General features: G+C 42.0%; 1 long non-coding RNA gene across 1 annotated transcript in view; it reads right to left on the reverse strand.

Moving 5' to 3' along the window:
- The window catches only part of LOC147584071 (uncharacterized), a 51759-nt gene extending 30670 nt beyond the window's left edge, over positions 1–21089 (reverse strand). The window contains exon 1 of the long non-coding RNA XR_015255142.1: positions 20978–21089. This is a non-coding gene — a long non-coding RNA (uncharacterized LOC147584071). The remainder of the gene's footprint in view (positions 1–20977) is intronic.
- Positions 21090–21359: the final 270 nt, after the last annotated feature.

The following is a 21359-nucleotide window of genomic DNA, read 5'->3' on the forward strand; positions in this document are numbered from 1 at the left end:
CCATGTGCTTATTTGATATCCAGAGTAACAAAACATTTCCAAAAGCAGTTATTCGTGGCCTTTTTCACCTATTCTCCCTCTTGCTCTTTTGCCCTCTCTCTCTCTCTCTCTCTCTCTCTCTGTCACACACACACACACACACACACACACACACACACACACACACAGAGTCTCCAGAACACAAAAAGTTTTCAAAGGACAGAGCCAGTCACCATCCACTGAGGCCTCACCTAGTGCCAGCTAGAAATATTCAGCTGAGACAGAGGGACAAAGAGAGATGGACAGGAGCCATGCCCTTTGGGAGTTCGCAGGCTCCAGGTAGGAACAAACATAAACAAATAACCAGTGTAGTAGTAAAGAGACTGTGGAAAATGCAGGGTAATACTGCGGGAGCCCAGAGGAGGGAGCTAGAGCACAACCACAACCTAGGCAGACCTTAAAATGGACTTAGAAGCAGGATTTCTATTTCTGACAGGATGACTCTATTGGCTACACCTTCAGCCCAGTTGCTCTCATTCTGTCCTCTGTGAAGATGGAGAACACTTCATCAGCATCTTCCTCAGAATAAGGGCCTTAATCCATCATAAAGGCCAGCTCTCATGAACACGGAAGTCAGCAAGGACACGGTCCTGGTCTGAATATTTCTCTGTCACAGGTCTACAAGACGGGACTTGGAATCTGTCCAGGTGAATTAACAGGAGCTTTCTGGACACTTGTTATTCTATCCTTTCATAGATAAGCTCTTTGTAGGTGGTTGTGCGAATATATCACTCTGTTTGTTTCCTCTGAGGGCTACTTTAAGTGCTAACTTGGTCTTCAACCCCCATGTATTTTATTCTGTGTTTTGAAAAATAGGGCCCCACCAAGATTTAGAATCATTATTAAATAAAAAGAAAAAAGTATGAGTTACAAGTGCAGTAAAACTCATTTTTCTGTCTTACTAACGAGAAGGGACACATTTCTTTCTGTTCTGAGCATGCTTTCGGAGGAAGGCACATGGAGAATCTATTGCCAGAGACAGCCTTAGGAACAGGTGGCAGAACAGTCCTCGAACAGCTGTGAGCTGGGTACTCAGAAAGGCGTCTTTGACCAACTCTCTCTTCCACAAGCTCTGCTCTGGACACCAGAGTCCCCACCAAGGGGAGCCTCCCAAGATATCACTGTTATCAAGGAAGGATAACCTTGTTTTTAGTTCACAGGGGACAACATTCCTGATAGCTACTAAATACCACCCACACCATATCCAGATAATCAGGGGCTAGGAAACAGGCTGTTAAAACGTAAGCAGAGGGATATGTGGGCAGCATGGAGCGCCCTCAGCTCAGATGGGCTGGAGATACAAGGACGCTGGTCCCTGGAGGAGAGCATTCGTTTGCTAGTGAAAGGAACAATCCAAATGGCAGCCCTGCCTTAGTTTAAAGCTAGGTTCTCTTTTCTGCTTATTATGGATCTTTGATTAAGAAATACAATTGCTGAGAAGTCTGTTTTGCTTGCTGTTTGCTACGAGCACTGTGAGGCCTTTCCTGAATGTAACCCGCTGTGTAGTAGAATGGGTTGTGAACCTTCCTAAATGTAGTCTGATAGGTAATGGAATGAGTGATTGTACATAAACTAACCGGCATTTCTCGCTTCTGTAAACCTGCTTGCTTAGCACATTCCTCACCTACCCTACCCTCTTCCCCCTTCCCCCTTTTTCCTCCCGCCACAAGTAACGGACAAAGCCTTCCCGCCAAAGGACAGACAAAGGACGCCCAATCAGAGAACAACAAATGTCCTTACTTTAAAACCAACTAATCAGGCCCCTCATAATTTGAAACCTCCCCTGTGCTATTTGTCTATAAAAACGCTGTACCAACCCTGATCGAGGCCTCTTGCGTCACCGGCGACGAGTGCGCAGAGGACCAGGTTCGAACCTGCAATAAACGACCCTTGCCGCTTGGCTTTGACTTACGACTCTGGTGGACTTTTGTGGGAGGTTTCGGAACTTCGGGCATTACACTAGGGCTGCCATAACAGGATGCCACAGACTGGATGGCTTAAACAACAGAGATTTATTTTTTCACGATTCTGGAGACTAGAAGTTGGAGAACAAGGTGCCTGCAGGGTTGGTTTCTTTCCTTGGCTTGTAGATGGCAATCTTCTCCCTATGTCTTCACGTGGCCTTTCCCCTGTGTGTGTCTTTGTCCTAATCTCCTCTTCCTCTAAAGGCACTGGTCGACGACTTCATTTGATCTTAATTACCTTTTTAAAGACACTGTCTCCAAGTACAGTGACCTGCTGGGGGACTGCGGGATAGGATTCAATATATGCATTTAGGGGAGACACAATTTAGCCCATAAAGGGGGAGGAAAAGAGGGATGAGGCTAGGAATCCACCCATGTGGGCACTAACACGGGTTTGACCATGAAAACCTAGGGGGCCGGAGTGAAGGATTTCAGCCACCACCTCTCTGCTAATGATAGCCAAACCTCATTGTCTAGCTCTGACCTCTCTCTTCCAGTTCCACATTTCCAATGGCCTCCTGGACATGTGCCACCTGATGACCTGCCAGCATCTTCAACAAACACAGCAACACTCAAAATGAACTCATTTCTCATTTCTATTATTTCCATTACCAGACTTTCAGGAATTTTATATCCGTTCCCTCTGTGTCACTAAGGCCCTCTTTTCTTTGTTCTTGCTTTGTCATGTCTCTTTCGTCCGTCCCCTTTTCTGAAGCTGATTGCTATCACATCTCCTCCAGTCACTACTCTCTGGACCACTGAAGACATCTCCCAACAGCTCTCCCTACCTTCAAGTTCTCCTCCCACCAATCCTACATTTACTACTCTTGGATCAACCTTCCTAAACACAGCTTCCACCAGGAATCTACCTCTGCTCTAAAACGTCCCAAGGTTTTCTGCTACCACCGGGAAAAAAATCTTAACTGTATAGCCTAGTATTCAAGCCCCTCCAGTCTGGTCCCTTCAAATCTGATAGTACACTCCTTCCCTAAACACTCCGGAAGAAAAGTGGAAATGAATGAACACCCCTACACAAACCCTCCATTCCATAAGATGACAAGTAAACCATCTTATTTACTGTCACCTTGTAATCTGTCATGTATATGCTCATGTGCCCGACATTTCCCCCTCTACCTGTCTATATTTAACCTTTCTTTTAGTCCCAACACCAATCCTGCCTCCTTCATTCCTACCTTTCCTGCTTACTGAAAATATTTTACTTCACTCAATAGCACTTACTGTCTATAGTACCCCATTTAGCACTTTAGTAGGATACTGTTCTGCATCTTTATCTGTTCCTGTGTGTTATCTGACTTCACAGTTACATGTGGAGTACGCTGTATTCCCCAAATTCCACAAGGCCAGACACCATGCATTATGTATCTTTGCAATCCTCATGACAGATTAGTAATAATAAACAAAACATTCATTGAGTGTTTACCATGTGCCAGGCTCTGTGCTAAATGTTTTCTAGCATTATCTCATTTAATTAAAACAACAAAACAAGGTGTGTACTATTACTATCCCCATTTCACAGATGAGGAGATTGAGGGTTAGAAAGGTTGTGTAACTGGCCCAAAATCACGTAACTAGTAAGTGGCAGAGCTAGCACTCAAATACAGGATTATGAGACTCAGGAGTCCCTGCTAATAGTACCTTTCACAGAGTAAGTGCTGAGCATGTTTCTGAATTAATTAAGACTATGCCTCCCACCAAAGCAGTTGGGGTGTGTGGCAGGCAGAACAGTGGCCCCCAGAGATGTCCACGACTTGATCCTCAGAGCCCATGAATAAGGCTTCCCCTTTCCCACCCTGACTGCACTATTTTAAAAACCATCTTACCAAGAGGGACATGAAACTCTGAGGGAAAGCCACGTATTATTGACAGAATTCTCTCAGGAAGATTATTACAATCTAAACATGTATGGTATCCTTTTAAAATATTATTACCTAATGCTTTTATTCTAAAGCACTTCCCATATATTGTCTCAGACATCTGTGCCAGCCCTTCAGTGTACATAAATGACAGTTACAAGTGCATACCATGGCTTTTGGATTGCATTTTTTGAGTCATTTCCAAGAATTTTATTCGTAAAAGGCCCAAATAGCACTGTAGGAAAATGTATTTTTCAAAATAGCAGGAAAACCAACAGTTTAGTATTTTTTGTACTGTTTTGAGCTGGTAGGTGGCTTTAGTATAGACTCACAGACTCAGGCCCCTTTTCACTGGACTTTTCTGACCCTATGGCTTCTAATTGTTTTTCTAGGGTCTTTAGCTGTGTCTGGGCTGTGGACACATTTGGCAAGGTGGTGGGGATGAGGGTGACACATTGATGGGGTTGGAGCTGGGATCCATATTCCTATTCCCCAATCCCTGTTCAGCTGCCTCTGATGGATTTCCCATAACCACGTGGGCCCTCACCCCCCTCGGTCACTTCCCTTGTAAATCAATACTGGGTGCATTACATCTTAGCTAGGATCAGTTTGATGAGTATGTGCCTATAGCCACCCCCTCCCTATTTTCCAGGTACTTTACATACATACGCATTATCGCTTAACGTGCAGTTTAGCGTAATGGTTAGAGCGTAGACTTTTCCTTTCCAATCCCAGCCCTACCACTCATCCGCTGTGCGGTTAACATCTCTAGGACTCAGTTTTCCCATTTGTGGAACGGCAATTTTAAAAAGTGCTTCTTTATAAGGTTGTTGTGAGGACTGAGTGCTTAGAAGAGTCCTGCAACATAGTTGATACCGCATAAGGGGAGAATTAGCGCGGCACAGGAAAGTATCAACTTGCCCAAGGTCACATAAATTTAATGAGGGGCAGAGGTAGGATTTGGAGCCAGGTCATTTTGTCTGCACCTACTTCCCACCCTGCGGCACTATCTGACTTTTGTCCCTGATTCCTTCAGAACCAGCCGCGCCCACCCTGCCGGGGTCCATCCAAAGATGAAACGGGCAGTCTCTCGTGCCAGACCTCCACTCCGGGAGCTCCCCCGGAACGCTTAGAGAAAACCAGGAATTGAGAAGTGCGCCCTCTCGCCGGCCCCAGGCGTGCGCTCAGGAGACGCCAGCCGACCTGCTCCTCCTCTGCCTCGGCCGGCAGGGCAGCCGGACGCGGTGGAAGCGCGCGAGGCTCCGTCTGCGAGCGCACCCGGAAGCCCGCGGTCGGAGCCTCGCCGGCGATGCGGGCGCACAGCGCTCACCGTGGGCTGCCTGCTGGGAATCCCTCCCCAGCTGGGGAGAAAGGCAGTTGTTTTCCCCCTGGCGGAACGCTCCACTTGAAACCGTTCCACCAGGGCTGTTCTCGCCTCCGACTCGGGGAAGAACTGTAATTAACACAGCAACAAACGCCCACGACGCTAACTGGCAAAGGGAGTGTAACACGAGCCGCTTCTCCAACCGAACTGGGCCAATTGCTTTCCCTTCTTGCCTCCCCATTTGGTCTGTTTTGGTTCCGCAGTCATCCAACTGTGGCGTTTCTTAAAACATGTCAGTGGCTGGTGTTTGTGTTTGGGGTTGAACAGTTTCACACACGTCGCTGGAGACGGTGCTCGGCCAGCTGCTGTGCTGGGTCTTCGCTTTCTGCGGCTCCGGGAGTGTCAGGTAGAAAAATGAAGTGACTGGGGAAGGCGGGGGGCGGGTGGAGGTGAGGAAGGACGCCGGCCTCCTCCGGTTGCCTGTAGTTGGATCGGTAGCCACTTCTGGACGAGGACGGGTAAAACCGGTCTGCCGGGTTTCCAGGAGGAGCAGTTGGAGATGTCCCACGTGAGTCGCGTCGTCTGCCCGCGCGGCGGCGCTCACCGGGCGGCTGCACTCCGACTCCGACTCGGAGAGTAGGGAGAGGCAAGCCTTTCAGGTCCATGCAAACAGCTGTCATAGGCCAGCCAGGCGCGACTACAGGCGGGCGAACTTGGGGTGCTGACCCGGCGGGGCGGGGGTGGCCTGGAGAGCGGCCATGGCTAGGGGAAGCGCTCTAGCTTCTTTATCTAGGGTTGTAAGAGTCTGGTCCCTAATGCGGCCATTACATATAACCTTGCATCAACCAAGTCTGATCCACACAGAAGCCCCGGCATCACGTGGGAGCTTGTTACCAGCACAATTTCAGGCCCTGCCCCAGGCCTATTGATTCACAATCTACTCTTTAACAAGATCCCTAGGTGATTGCTACGCACACGAAAGTTTGTGTAATGTGTATACTTTCCTCCAACGTCTTTTCATCTGCGTTCTGTACTGTCAACACGTTGCCTTCAAAATGTGCGGGAAAGGCACGGCTTTTGGAGAAATGTAACCCTACCCTCTGCTAAATGTCTGCACCTGTTTGATGCTTAGCAGCAATCTATCCACTAATTACCGCTAAGGAGTAATGAGTGGAGGGAGGGCAGAGCCTGCTCTACAGTCCAGCCCTGTTAAAGCTCAGAGATTCGGTGGGGAGCCAAAACCCAAATAAGAAGAACGAAGTAATTATATGAGATAATAATTCAAGGGGTCACACAAGGCAGAGTGACTCTCATATGAGCAGCTTCAACAGTATGTGCTACCTATTTAGTAAATTCCCTGTGCTAAATAGCTACCACCAATTTTGTACATGTACGTTTTCTCTATATACAGATTCATATACAAACGTGTGTGTGTGTGTGTGTGTGTGTGTGTGTGTGTGTGTATTAGAGAGAGACAGTATGTATTCTAACGTGGTGCCTCACACATAGCAGGTGATCAATATTTATTGCATCAATAGACGGATCCTGTTACAACACATTCTCCTCGGAAGAGAAGAATTTTGTGTTTTAAACCAAACCAATGTGGATCTGTTCCAAAATAAAATATATTACCAATAACCAACAGTCCATTTAATATGTCTTTTATTTATTTATTTTTAAGTTATTTATTTTGAGAGAGAGAGAGAGGCAGAGTCAGAGAGAGAGAATCCCAAGGAGGATCCACACTCAGTGCAGAGCCATATGTGGGGCTTGAACTCACGAACGGTGACATCATGCATGACCTGAGTCAAAATCAAGAGTCAGGCACTTAATGGACTGAGTCACCCAGGCACCCCTAATATGTCTTTTAAAACATTAATTATACATGATACAGAGATATGTGGCTCCTATTTGGTAGGAGCCCAGAAGGGCCCAACATAGCTTCTTCAAGAATCCTACAAAGTCTTTTATGTCAGAATAACCCAACACGCCTCTCCATATCCATTCAAGCCTCCCAGACCACAGTACCCTCATAGATCAGAGACCAACTTTTTTCAGAGCCATTTCAGTCTTATGAGTTATTGATCTGTAAGCCAAACGTTTTCAAACGGAGACCTCGCTGAATGGCCTGTAATAGCTCCAGTTTATTTTGTCAGATACTCAAAGTTTCCTAACCAGGCACTTAATCATGTGCGTTTGCCTAGTGAGCACTGGTGAGAAGCAGGGGTGGGACACCCTTCATTTCTTGGTGGTTAGAAGCATCTTTACAATTTTTAAAATTCATTTTTTTTCCCCCTCTGCAATGTTCTGTTGGCATTAGGCCACCAGGAGATGAGGGATGCTCCTTGGTACTCGCTAGGCACAACTCACATGACTGGGTGCCTAGTTAGGGAATTTTGAGTACTTGACGGAATAAATGGGAGCTCTCACAGACCGTTCAGTGGGATCTCAGAGTATAGGTAAAGAAGGGCAAGGGTGCTTCTGTCTAGTACAGTTAGGGCAGCGATTGGGAAAAAAAAATCTTTAAAATTTGCACCCCAACCAGATTAAGGTTTTCAATTTTACCAGTTACACTTTGATTCATGATGAGAGTTCAACAGAGCCCGTCTGGATATACTATCGAATACTGTTGAGTAAAGATGAACTGTCAAATGCTAATGAATGAACAAACATTCATTATGAAGCAGTTGACATCTACAGTGTCTCCATTCTGAAAGCTTTCTCTGCCTCCACCATTACATGAAAACAAAACCAAAAATTCTTTGCAAAACTTTCAGGAGAGCTGAGCAACAAATATCTGAACTGAACAAGAGTAGTCCATTTTGTGTGGCAAGCCACATGGGTACCTGTTCAGTACCAGTACAATTTACTTTAAAATATTGGGAATCTTGGGGTGCCTGCGTGGCTCATTTGGTTGAGCATCGAATCTTGGTTTCAACTCAGGTCATGATATTCTCGTTTCGTGAGTTCAAGCCCTGTGTCGGGCTCTGCCCTGGCAGCATGAAGTCTGCTTGGGATTCTCTTCTTCTCTCTGTCCCTCCCCTTCTCATGCTGTCTCTGTTTCTTTCAAAATAAATAAACTTAAAAAAAAAAATAATAATAATAAAATAAAATATTGGGAATCTTGATACTGAAAGAATTCAAAATGTGTTTCAAATGAGAACTCTGAAAACTGAGATTTGAAGAGATTGCCACAGGGAATATTGTTGATAAACTTTACAAATAGCATTATTGGTTTGCAAAAGTCACCAACATACTGTCATGGTTCTGGTGGAGCTAGGCACTGTATTCAGGAAAAAAGAAAAGTAAAAAAAAAAAAAAAAAATCTTTCACCATCAGCAATGTTGAGAACCATAAAATCAGTAATTAGATTTAGAGAAAAGCCAGTGGGTGTTAAAACCATAGTAATGCAATCAACTAATCCGGAGCTGGTTAGAATTCTGGCATTGCATGGGCACCAGTTGCTATCTTTTGCTGACACAAACCAAAGGAATGAAAAAACAGAAATGACTATTGATAATAATAAAGAAGTCCACTGTTCCTCCTTACTGACTTTTATGATAATTATTTTTCAAATATGCCATCAAGAGGATTTTTAATGCCATATTAACAGGAAATATTCTGTAGAAAATCTGTATACAAATTATGTGTGAGTTGTTCATTAAAGACCATGAGATTAATAACGGAGGCTTTTTTTTTTTTTTTTAATCCCAAGCAGAATTTAGCCTTTGTAAACAGAAAAAGTAAAAAGTTATCTTTAAAATTAAAAACATCTTTGGGGCATCTGGGTGGCTCAGTCAGTTAAGTGTCTGGCTCTTGATTTCAGCTCAGGTCATGATCTCATGGTTGGTGGGTTCGAGCCCCACATTGGGCTCTGAATCACCTCTCTCTGCCCCTCCCCTGCTCATGTCCTGTCTCTCTCTCTCTCTCTCAAAATAAATAAACATGAAAAAATTTAAATTAGGGGCACCTGGGTGGCTCAGTCAGTTAGGTGTCTGACTCCTGGTCTCTGCTGGGGTCATGATCTTGCGGTTCGTGGGTTCAAGCCCCCACGTTGCACTCTGTGCTGACTGTGAGGAGCCTGCTTGGGATTCTCTGTCTGTCTGTCTCTCTCTCTGCCCCTCTCCTGTTCACTCGCTCTCTCAAATAAACTTTAAAAATTTTAAATTAAAAACATCTAAATATTTCTTCCAGGGGTCAATATAAGGAATCAAATGCACATATTTACAGACTACAGTCCTATTAGATTATTGGACATTTGTCATTCCTCTTGGCCACCCAGTGTCTGAACTTCTTCCCAGTGTCTAAAGGACACCCCTCCCCAGGCCCATCTGCACTCCTCAGAGAGAGCCCCTTTTCCACTATAGAAGTTGGAAATGCCAGGCCCTGGATTTCTCAGGCTTCCTATGGCTCCATTCATTCCCCTCAGAGTTTAATTAAAAGAGGAAGGGCTGCCCACATTTACCGTGGAGATGGGTGTTAGTGGTGGCAATGGCAGCATCTGATTTTCAGAGGCAGCAATGACAGTTATGGTGGCAGAAGCTGGTGGTACCAGTGTCAGGAATATAAACAGTACGAGCCATAGGATTTGGTTTCCAGAGGAAGCACTTCTCCAACATGATTTGGCCATCGTTCATGGCCTGTAGCTTCCCAACAGAGTCTGTGAGCTGCCCGATATCCTTTCCTCCAGCTTCTGAAATCACGTGGGTTATTTGACACAATTATCATTCACAATATATTGGAACACTGCAAAATGGCTTGGAGCAATTGTATCCATTAGAAAGAAGGGAAAATGAAATTTCATCAAATACCCTTCGGGATGAGGATAGTCTAAAGGCAGTCCCTTTTGCCACCAAGAGAATTAAGAGAATAAAACAGGAGAATAAGCCTGTATGCCTACAAATTTAAGTATGGAAAAGAGAAGGGACAACCTTTTATTCTCATGTAAATCCTAATTCTCAGTAAGTTTTTTAAATAAAGAGCAATTTTTTTTCAAAATCTTCTTAATTTTTTCTTGTAATTGGTAAAAAAAAAATGTTCAGAGAGATAGAGGGTTAGAGTATTAAAAATCCATCACTAAGTACAATATTTCAAGCAGAACATGAAAGAGAGGCTTGGATGAGAACATCTAGGAAGCCGTAAGTGACAGCCCAAAATAAGCAAAGGTCAGTCTAGTTGAATGACCTTGGACAAGACACTTTACAATGTGAAATGCATTTGATCTCTCAAAGAAAAATTATCAAAATTCCGTCTGGAGACAGTTAAAAACCAGCCAGACATGACACTTACTATCTAACAAATTGTGGCACAATATAACAGTTAACACAAAAATAGCAACAGGAGAAACACCTTTCATTAGGGGATCAAGGTTCAAGCAAACATTCCCTAATTAATCCTTTCAACTGCATCAGGAAGTCTGTATTTAGCATTTTCATAGATAGCATTCAATGTTTTCAAAGTGTTTTACCAACAGTAATTAGTTGTTCTCATCAACCTTTTGAAGTAGGTCAATATCATCATCTCCATTTTAAAGAAAAACAAGGCACTGAATAAATATTTGCAGAGCATAGAGACCACTAGCATAATCCTTGTGTTGATCAGTTCCCATTTTTCTATCACTCCTTTAACATAATGTAAAGACCTTTTAAAAAATTGCTTCATTTTAAAGCCCTTCAAAAACCCAGTGAAGTAGGCAGAATTGCCTCCATTCTGCAGATGAAAAAACTGAGGTTCAAACACCTATATACACACTCCTCACACCAGAATGCTGGTTGCCTATTTATGCCTACACACAAGTCCTAACTCAACGATGGTCCCAGAGTCCAAGAGGACTGAAGTTGCCCAGACAGACAACCTTCAACTTCTAGGACAATTCCCATTCAAAGAGAAAGAAGTTCCCAAGCATCAGTGTAATACAGGATAACGGGTTTTACCAGAGTTCTTCTTACCATGAACAATTTTGAGCTTATTTTATTAATGGCAAATCTATGGAACACCAATCCCCTCAGACAACTACATGCACCATTTTGAACAGAAAAAATGACACTTGTTATATATGAAAAACAAAACTACTAGATTCCCTAACGGCTTTTGGAAAAGCAGTCTTGTTGAGAATAATATGAACTGATTGTCTGGTTGGTTTTGTTTTTTTTTTTTTAAGTTTATTTATTTTTGAGAGAGAGAGAGTGGGAGAGAGAGAGAGGTAGGGCCAGAGAGAGAGAAAGAGAGAATCCCAAGGAGGCTGCTCACTGTCAGAGAGGAGCCTGACGCAGGACTCAAACTCACAAACCGTGAGATCATAACCTGAGACGAAATCAAGAGCCGGGCACTCAACAGACTAAGCCACCCAGGTGTCCCTGAACTGATTGTCTTTAAGAAGATTAATTCAAAACTGGGCAATCAGATTTAAGAAACTAGTTTTGACCAAAACAGAATCAACTTGAAACCTATTTACAAAGGTTTTCATCATGTATGGTATTTATTCACAGAAAATACAAAAATTAACCATACCAGTATGCCTTTTTTTCATTCTCTGTAATTATACTGGGCTTAACATTTTCCTTTTATGAGAAGAAATGTCAGCTGTGTATTTTATTTGTAATTTAGTTGGACTGTTTGCTAAATGTTAGCAATTATAGCAAAATATGAATAATAAAAAAGAAAAAGTTGTCAGATCAGAATCTGACCTCCTTTTTTTCCCCACAGCATGAATTTTGACTATATCAAAGCAAAATAAATTGGAATTAGTAACATGCTATTTTCCATTCATCTAACTGACAATTAAGCCAAGTGAAGCAAATTTGGCCTTGAAGTATATAGAATTATTCCACATTAAACAAAAAAGAGCTAGAGCCAGTCAGTGTATCTTCGGTCACTACCCAGCAAATGATGTTTTGTTATTTTGGAAAAGCTACTTTAGGAAACTTAAGTTTTAATATACACTATTTTTTAAACCTGTCCTTTCATTATAAGCACATTATAGTAATTCTAGTTAAATGTTTATTTTCTTTAGCTCCATCTTACTGAATGCTTCATCTAAGGAAAGCACCAGTTGGAGAAGCCAAACCTGAGCTATGACAGAATTCTACAAATAGAAAATGACTTAGAAGTTTTCATTGGAGAAGTTCCAAAAGAAAGGACATGCCAAAACCCAACAAATCAACACTAGGAATTTCCCTTTAATACCTTCCATGAGTTCTTGTTATTTAGCTTCACTTAGGAGTTGAAACCAAAGGCCTTCTGTGATCCCCTGTTTAATGATTTCTTCTCCTAATTCAAGTACTCCAACTTTGAGCAGAGGTATAACTGGAAATTCCTCCCTTTGAGGGAGTTCTGAGAGCAATGCCACTCTGTCCTCATCAGAGTACCTTCTGTGGATAGCTCAGTATATTGAGCACCATTTGGGAACACTGGGAAAGAGCTTGGGAAGGGGCACACACCCCAGGAATGGTGAACAGTAGAAAGCAACAAGAGTGAGGGGCCGTGACAGAGCCAAAGGTAGCTGGATCTGTCCCTTTACACTGTATGCGTAGCCAGTTAATCATACCCTTAACCTTGCTTTTCTTCTCATTAAAGTGTCTACACTCCATAGACCATTTTCATATGGCAGTCTCCTTGTGTCCCTGTGTATTCACCTTACAAGGACACCAGTCATACTGGATTAAGGGCCCACCCAACTCCAATATGACCTCATCTTAACTAATTACATCTGCAACGACCCTGTCTCCAAATAAGTTCACATTCTGAGCTACATCTCTCTTTTGGGAGGACACATTAAACTCATAATACCTCTTAAGGGAATGAGAGTACAGAATAGGGTGGGGAACACGTTTGGCCAAGATATAGGTTCAGTTCGATTCCAGCCTCAGCCTGATCCCTCAAGGATTTCTGCAGGCTGAATGGCATCATGAAGTTGTCCCCTATTGAACAAAGGGACTAACAGCCTTTTGTTCTTCCTGAATCATTCAGCCATTGGCTGCAGATAACCCCTGAAAGGAAGATGTATCATCCTGGGCATTTCTGCTCTGGGTTTCCGTTCACTCTAAAGCAGTAATTGACCAACTTTAATGTGCATGAGAAACACAGGTGGTTGGACACCAATCCCAAGTTTCTTACTCAATAGCCCAGGGGTGGGACCTCAGAATTTGCATTTTTAGCAAATGATCAGATGATGCTGATGCTGCTGGCCCAGGGACCACACTTTGAGACCCGCTGATGTAGGGCAGTTCTCAAAAAGAAACAGCTTTTTTTTTTTTAATTTCAGTATAATGTACAGTGTTATATTAGTTTCAGTTGTATAATATGGTGATTCAGCAATTCTATACATTACTCAGTGCTCATCAAAACAAGGGTATGCTATTTTTACAGATTTTTTTTTTAAGTAATCTCTACACACAACATGAGCTCAAACTCACAACCCCGAGATCAAGAGTTACATGCTCCACCAACTGAGCCAGCCAGGTGCCCAAGACAAGTGTACTCTTAATCCCCTTCACTTATTTCACCCATCCCCCCTCCCCTCTGGTAACCATCAGTTTGTTAAGAGTGTGGGGGTTTTTTAAAAAGTTTGTTTTTGTATTTTTTCTTTGTTTGTTTGCTTTGTTTCTTAAATTCCACATATGAGTGAAATCATATGGTATTTGCCTTTCTCTGACTTACTGCACTTAGCATTATACCCTCTAAATCCATTCATGTTGTTGCAAATAGCAAGATTTCATTCTTTTTGTGGCTGAGTAATATTCTACTTTATATGTGTATACCACATCTTCTTCATTCATTCATCTATTGATGGACACTTGGGCTACTTCCATAATTTGGCTATTGTAAATAATGCTGCATTAAACGTAGGATTCATATATCTTTTTGAATTAGTATTTTTGTGTTCTTTGGATAAATATCCAGTAGTGGAATTACTTGGTCACATGGTAATTCTATTTCTAATTTTTTGAGGAACCTCCATACTGCTTCCACAGTGGCTGTGCCAGTTTACATTCCCACCAACGGTGCATGAGGGTCCCTTTTTCTCCACATCCTCACCAACACTTGTTGTTTCTTGTGTTTTTTATTGTAGTCATTCTGACAGGAGTGAGGTGTTATCTTATTGTGGTTTGGGTTTGCATTTCCCTGGTGATGCGTGATGTTGAGCAACTTTTCATGTGTCTGTCACCCATCTATATGTCTTCTTTGGAGAAATGTCCGTTTGTGTCTTCTTCCCATTTTTAATTGGATACTTTGGGTTTTTTTGTTTGTTTGTTTTGAGTTATATAAGTTCTTTATGTATTTTGTATACTAACCCTTTATCAGATAAGTCAAATATCTTCTCCCATTCAGTAGGTTGCCAATTTGGGTTGTCGATTGTTTCCTTTGCTGTGCAGATGCTTTGTATTTTGGTGTAGTCCCAATAGGTTCTTTTTGCTTTTGTTTCCCTTGCCTTAGGAGACATGTCTAGAAAGATGTTCTGACAGAGAAGGAAGCAGCTCTGAGTTGTCAGTAGTCCCCACTTAGAGTAGCCAGCAAATGGGATGAGGGCACCGAGAGGAAGGGGAATCTGGGCAGGGCAGCAACAGTATAAGAACTGCACCATCCTTCTTCACAAGCCGAAAGTATATGGAGAAAGGAAAATAAACCCAAAAGGGATGCAGGAGAATCGGTGTCCTTAGGAGACAGTCAGAGTTTTGCTGTAGCAAAGAAAAGGAGAAACATCTCAGAAAGACAGACGATACCACCATAGACTGCCAACTTGTCTAGATAACAAGCCAGAAAAAGAATTCCTCTATTTTTTAAACAATCAGTGAGACAAGTGGGGTGCACAGTAATGATGCGGGTGATCTTAAAGCTACAGAATCATTCGTTCTTGGATCTCCCCTGCATGCTCCGTGACCGAATTGGCTGCCACCACCAATTCACTCTTTTTTGCAATCTCTCTGAATCATTGGTGGCTATCAACTATGCAGCAACACCACTCAGTCATTAAGGACACCTGAAGAATCCCATCAAGTGTGCTACAGTCTGGTTATTTAACCAGTAGAGTCAAAGCTTTATGGCAGCTTTGAGCCGTGGCTGAAGCATACATATGGCTCTTCTAGTATGAGAGTTACCAAAGATCGTATAAAATTGCATCAATTTTACTGAACCCAAGAAAATGTTCTGTGGTTAGGAAGGGAAAAGAAATTATTTCAAATGCATCGTATGAAAGACAAATTAAAATAGACATTTTTTTTAATGGACTAAAAATAAGTAAAGGGAGCACAGAATGTATCAGCTTTGATATCCACAGAGGTTGCTGGAAAAAGGATTTGGGAATGAAGTGTATATTAATTTAGCAGCATCAGACTGAATTATGAAAATAGAGGCTTGGAAAATAGCAGAATATCTTCAAGTTAATAGCAAAGAAAGGAAAAGTTTTCTAAGGATATCTTTTTATTTCAAGCTGAATGGAAAGTAGTTGGGAAAGTCTGCATGAAACAAGAGAGGAGCTTCCTTGTGGAGTAGCATATTCATAAAGGATCCACAGTTTCTGAAATCGAGACCAACTTTATTAGGCACCTCCCCAAAGAAATCTTATGGGAAAAAAAGTTGGGATATTCAAATGTCTTTGATTTTGTATTGGAAGGTTATTTAAATATACATATAAATATATGAAATCCATTTTATTTTATTATTTTTATTTTAGTTTGAGAGAGAGGAGGGGCAGAGGAAGAGAGAGAGAGAGAGAGAGAGAGAGAATCCTAAGGAGGCTACACTCCCAGCACAGAGCCCGATGCAGGGCTCAGTCCCACGACCCTGGGATCTTGACCTGAGCCCAAATCAAGAGATAGTACACTCAACTGACTGAGCCACCAGGTGCCCCCGAAAAATTCATTTTAGTGAAATTATTAGCCTCTGTACACCTCAGCTTGTGGCTTTAAATGAGTTCATATAAGCAATTAGAAAAGCATCTTGCATGTGCTGAGTTACCAGTTAGCTATTGTTATTTATCTTAAACAAATCAAACTTGGGGGGAAAAAAAGGACAATTTAAATCACATGAGCAATTTTGTCCATTGTTCCATTCAAAGAGCATGTGCCTTGACTGAGAGTGAGATGGGAGATACAAATCTGCTATCTTGGTTGCCAGGTACTTTTGTGAGGAGTCTAATATTTAAAGATAGATATTCTTGCCAGAACATAGCCCCTAAACACAAGCCAACTCCTTCATCTGCCATCTCATGTGAAGAAACAACACTCCATTCCAGCGCTTGCGGGGGACAAAACTTGCTATGTTGTTCTCCAATGTGGTGTGTTCTTAAGTGATTTTCAGGGGTCAATGATTTATCTGTATATGACTTTTGCCTTAAATTCTGGTATCTAGGATGTCACTCCACTATATGTCCTTTGCTGCCGGGACAAATTGCCACAAAGTGGCTTAAAACAACAGAAATTTATTCTCTCACAGTTCTTGGAGCCAGAAGTCCAAAACCAGGCTCCCTGGCCAAGATGTCAGCAGGCCCACACTCCCCCCCAGTGGCTCTAAGGGAGAATCCAGTGCTTTCCTCCCAGTTTCTGGCAGCTGCCCACATCCCTTGGCTTGTAACTGCATCAGTACAATCTCTGCTTCCGTGGCCACACGGCCTTCTCCTCTTCTGTTGTATCAAATCTCCCCCACCTCCCTTTTATAAGAATATTTGCAGTTGCATTTAAGCCCTCCCCCTTGATGATCCAGGTTATTCTCTCCCATCTCAAGACCTTTAAGTTAATTCCATCTGCAAATCTCTTTTGCCATATAAAGTAACACTCAAGGATTTCCGGAATTAGAATATGAACATGCTTGGGGACCATCACTCAACCTACCAAAATACTCATTCCCACTAAAACTTTCTGTGTCTCTGCGTGTGTCTGTGAGAGACAGACAGAGACAGAGAGAGAAAGAATTAAATGAGAGAGAGATATCATGAGTGAAACCAAAACTGTGGTTTGATTTGATTGGACTACCACAGGGCCAACCCAGCTACGTTCACAGGTACAAACTGATCTCCAGAGAAATTGGTTGCTGCTCAACAGGCTTTATAATCTGCTTTGAACACACCAGGTGGATCTTCAATTACAATATTTCCCAAGCTTTAGCTTAACAAAGCAAGTTCTAGCTCCCCATCCTCTCCATGTGTTGTTTTCAGTAAATACACATTTGGTCTTATGTGAATAGAGAAGATTTCTCAAGCCCTGTTTCAGGATCCATATATCCTATCCCGTTTGTCTGATTCCACCACCCTCACACCGCCCTTGCTGGTTTTTCAGATGCTTTAAAGAACAATCAGTTTTGCTGACACATAAAATCCAATTTTCTAAATTCTCTAATGAGATTTAACCCAGCCAGTAGAAGCCAGAAACTGCCTTTCATCAGAAGGCAAGGATTGCATGCCTTTATACATATTGTCAAATTTTTTTGAAAAAGAAAATGGAAAGATGGAAAAGTGACTCTCATGCGTATAATAATCAACCCATTTTTTTTTTACTCTTCTCTAAATTAAAAGGAACTAATGTTGAAGAATTGGTGCTAAATAAATAAAATAATAATAATAATAGCACTATTGGAGAATTATATCCAGAATTTATGCATGGAAAAGACCAGAAGACGCTAATGTTTCCCTATTAATAAAGGCAATTATACCAGTTGAAGAAAGTTCAAGAGAATACAGGTTATGTGCCCCAATTTCTTTTACTGGGATGAACAATAATGTGAGAGACTGCAGATCTTGTGAAACTTCTGATTAGTATTCATTTAAATTCAGAATTTGTTGTTTTGGAAGCAGCTAGATCAAGGTCAAGATTGCATGAAGAAACTGAGTGGAAGAAAAGAAATGGTTGAATCCGGGTAGCTCCAGTTATTTCTAAGGAACCCACCACAATAACCATAATAGTCAATATAAACAGAAAACAAAGCTTCAAAAATATAAATTAATCATGAATTTATCTAAACTGCTTATACACTTGGGAATTTAACTATACTCCCTCCACCAAAAGCTCTAACCTCCCTACCTTGAGATATATTAATATTAAACACCTCTCACCCAGAAAGGCTCACTCCTTTTTTTGTCTCCGTTGGCCAAAACCTACTTATAATTCTAACCCTGCTTCTTGTTTAAAATCTTCCTAAGTCATCCAGCTTATTTTGATTCATACATACACGCGCGCGCACACACACACACACACACACACACACACACACACACCATTGTACTTGATAGAATTCTATCAGTTGTTTTTGTATGTGGCACACACTCCTTTGTATTATTTAATTACAAAGATCACTAATTAGGCGATGAAAAAAAGGAAATAACTTTTTGCCACCATGTCAGAGTTGAGATCCCATTCCTAGGCCAGTTGCTTGAGAGCAGCTTTTTTCAGAAACTGCTATAAGGAGGGCTTGGATAGAGTAAGTGCTCGATCCCTGGCTGAAACTTGAATCTATTGAAACCTTGACAGGACGTATGGGGGCTGGAAAACTGCCATTTCAAAGCATCTAGCAGTTTGGTGTTATGCAAGAAGCAAAGAGTTGCACACACTTTTCTTTGTTCTGGAAAAAAACTACCTCTATGGTATATTTACGAATGTAAGGACCACAGTCTGGAAAAAAAAAAAAAGATGTTTGAGACTGGCTCCAAGCGGTTAGGGGCTAAAGCTACAGTGGATGATAATATCTGCGTGGTCAGCAGTTACAGTTCAGTAGAATGATGTTCCATTGAGAGAATGTTTCCTTTCCAAGTGTGCATTTGAAACAGAGCTGTTGCTGGAAAACTGTGGTTCCCTGTCATGGGAGTGTGAGTGTGTGTCTGGAAGATGGTGTCAAGGGCTCAGAAACTGAGTGTTAGAAGCGAAAGCAGCTCTTTGCATGAGAGAAGTTCTGAGACTTGATCTGGATCAAGCTGCTTTGAAGCCTAGGTCTCTTTACTATCATTAGCACTGATCTAGTCCTCCAAAGAAAGATGGCTTTGGGGAGACAGTATCCCTGGAAAATGCTGCTGGGTAACTACACAACAGAAACCCACACCGCCCCCCCTCCATTCTTCTCTGCTAACAGAACCTTGATCTAATTTGGGGTATCCATGAGTGGAGCCCAAGGAAATGAATCCTAATTGACTATGCCAGTTATATTTATCCTGTTCCCCTTCATCAGGTGATTGCCTTCTCAGACTGCCTTGAAGGTAGGGCATTTCCTGAGACCTAGTTCTGACCAATGAGATGTAACAGGAAATCTGGGTGTGTGTGGTTGGAGATGGGGGGATGACATCTGCTGCTTCTGGAAAAGGTTTTCTGGTTTGAATAAAAGAAAAGAAAGCTCCTGCTGGACACCGTGACATCTAAAATTGTGAAGGTCCCCTTGTAGCCACTAGGTGACTTGTACAAGGACAGAACCAACATGCTGAGGATGGCACAGAGAGAGGCAAAGAGCCTGAGCTACAAACAACCGTTGAGCCAGTTTCAAACCTAGACCTGCTTTCCTCCAGGCTTTCTGTTATGTGAGAAAATTTAATGTCTGTATTACTAAAGATATGGTGGGTTAAGATAAAGGAGAGTATTCTGTTACTTGCAGCCAAAAGTATCTTAAATAATAGAACACTTCAGTTTTGTCACTGAAAATATCAGCAGCAGAGGCCATGCTGGGACGATTTGGCTAGCAGACCAAAGTGAAAGAATTTGAGTGAATTTTTCCTGAACAAATATGAGACAGTTTTCTAGGGACTCTCAGAGCATGGCCAAGTTCTTATGCAGATAGTTGGGGCTCAAAGTAATCATCACAGTCTGGACCTAATAGAAATATGATTTTAATTGGACTCCCATCCCGGTGAGTTACAGAGGGCGGACACACACATCCTTATCTTCCACCATGATTAGCTGATCAGACCCGAGTTATACTGTGCTGCGCACGGTACAAACCTACAATGAGATATGGAGCTGGCACCAGACTGTAAACCAGCTTATTGCTTCCTTCATCGAGAAGTCTTGCCACCAAAAAAATAAAGTAAGTAAACTGAACTAAACAGTCTGTTCAAATGATGTAGTTCCTTTACATTTGGTGACAGGCTCCTTATCTCCTTATCTCTTGCTAATTGGTAACAGTTTGCAGACCCATAGCTGGTTCACACACTACACAGGCTAATGAGCTAGAGGTCAGACACCTGGGTAGCCCACATATGACAATTTACAAGGAAATTGACAAGGAATCCCATGATGCTACTCTGAAACTTACTCCAATGATCACAGTGGACAACTTCTCTACATCTAAGTGCATTGCCTACCAAATTATAGTTCCTTTGAAATCCTCTTGGATACTCAATAAATGCATTTGTAGGCATCATTGCCCACTTTAAGTAAAAAGTCAGTATCTCTCTGTTTAATTATCTCATTTGAAATTTGCTCACAAATGAGAAAGTGGCAACTGTGTAGCTAAGCAGATGGTTGGAAGTAAATAAATTCATGTTCCCTGTGATTTCCAATTAGATCTTTCACCTATATAGCACAATTCTCTTTTCCATATATATATCTATATACACTAAATTCTGGAATATATACAGTATTTATTTAGTATATATAAATATTTAGTGTATATAGATATATACATACTAAATATATGGAATTATACACACACACACACACACACACACACACACACACGCACACACACATGCACATACACACCAAATATCTATGGTATCATTTAGGAATTGCATTCAGCTATGGGAGATAGAAACTTGAAGGGGAAAAAGTGGCTAAATAAATTAAATGTTTTGTTTTTCTCACCTACAAGAACCTGGAGTTAGGTGGCACTAGGTTGGTACAATGGCCTTATGATGCCATCAGGTCTCTTGTCTTTCCACTTGGCCATCCTTGGCTGTTGCTTCATGGTCCCAGGTTGGCTACTACACTGTCAGATTTATATTTCCATTCCAGGAAGGAAGAAAGGAAAGGGCAAAGAGCAAAAGACACATGGGAGCTAATTCTGACCTGTTCTAGAAAGCTCTAGCAAATGGTCAACCAAGGAATTTCTGCTTGTGTGTCTCCTTGGCTAGAATGCTGAGTCATGGCCACCCATGTTTGCAAAAAAACTGAAAAACAAAACAAAAAAAGGTTTTTGTTTACCTTTTATATTAGTTTGCTAGGGGTGCCATAACAAAGCATCCAC

The sequence above is a fragment of the Puma concolor genome, chromosome A1 (genome assembly GCF_028749965.1).
Source record: "Puma concolor isolate L17-30 chromosome A1, mPumCon1.1.hap2, whole genome shotgun sequence".
NCBI classification, from domain to species: domain Eukaryota; kingdom Metazoa; phylum Chordata; class Mammalia; order Carnivora; family Felidae; genus Puma; species Puma concolor.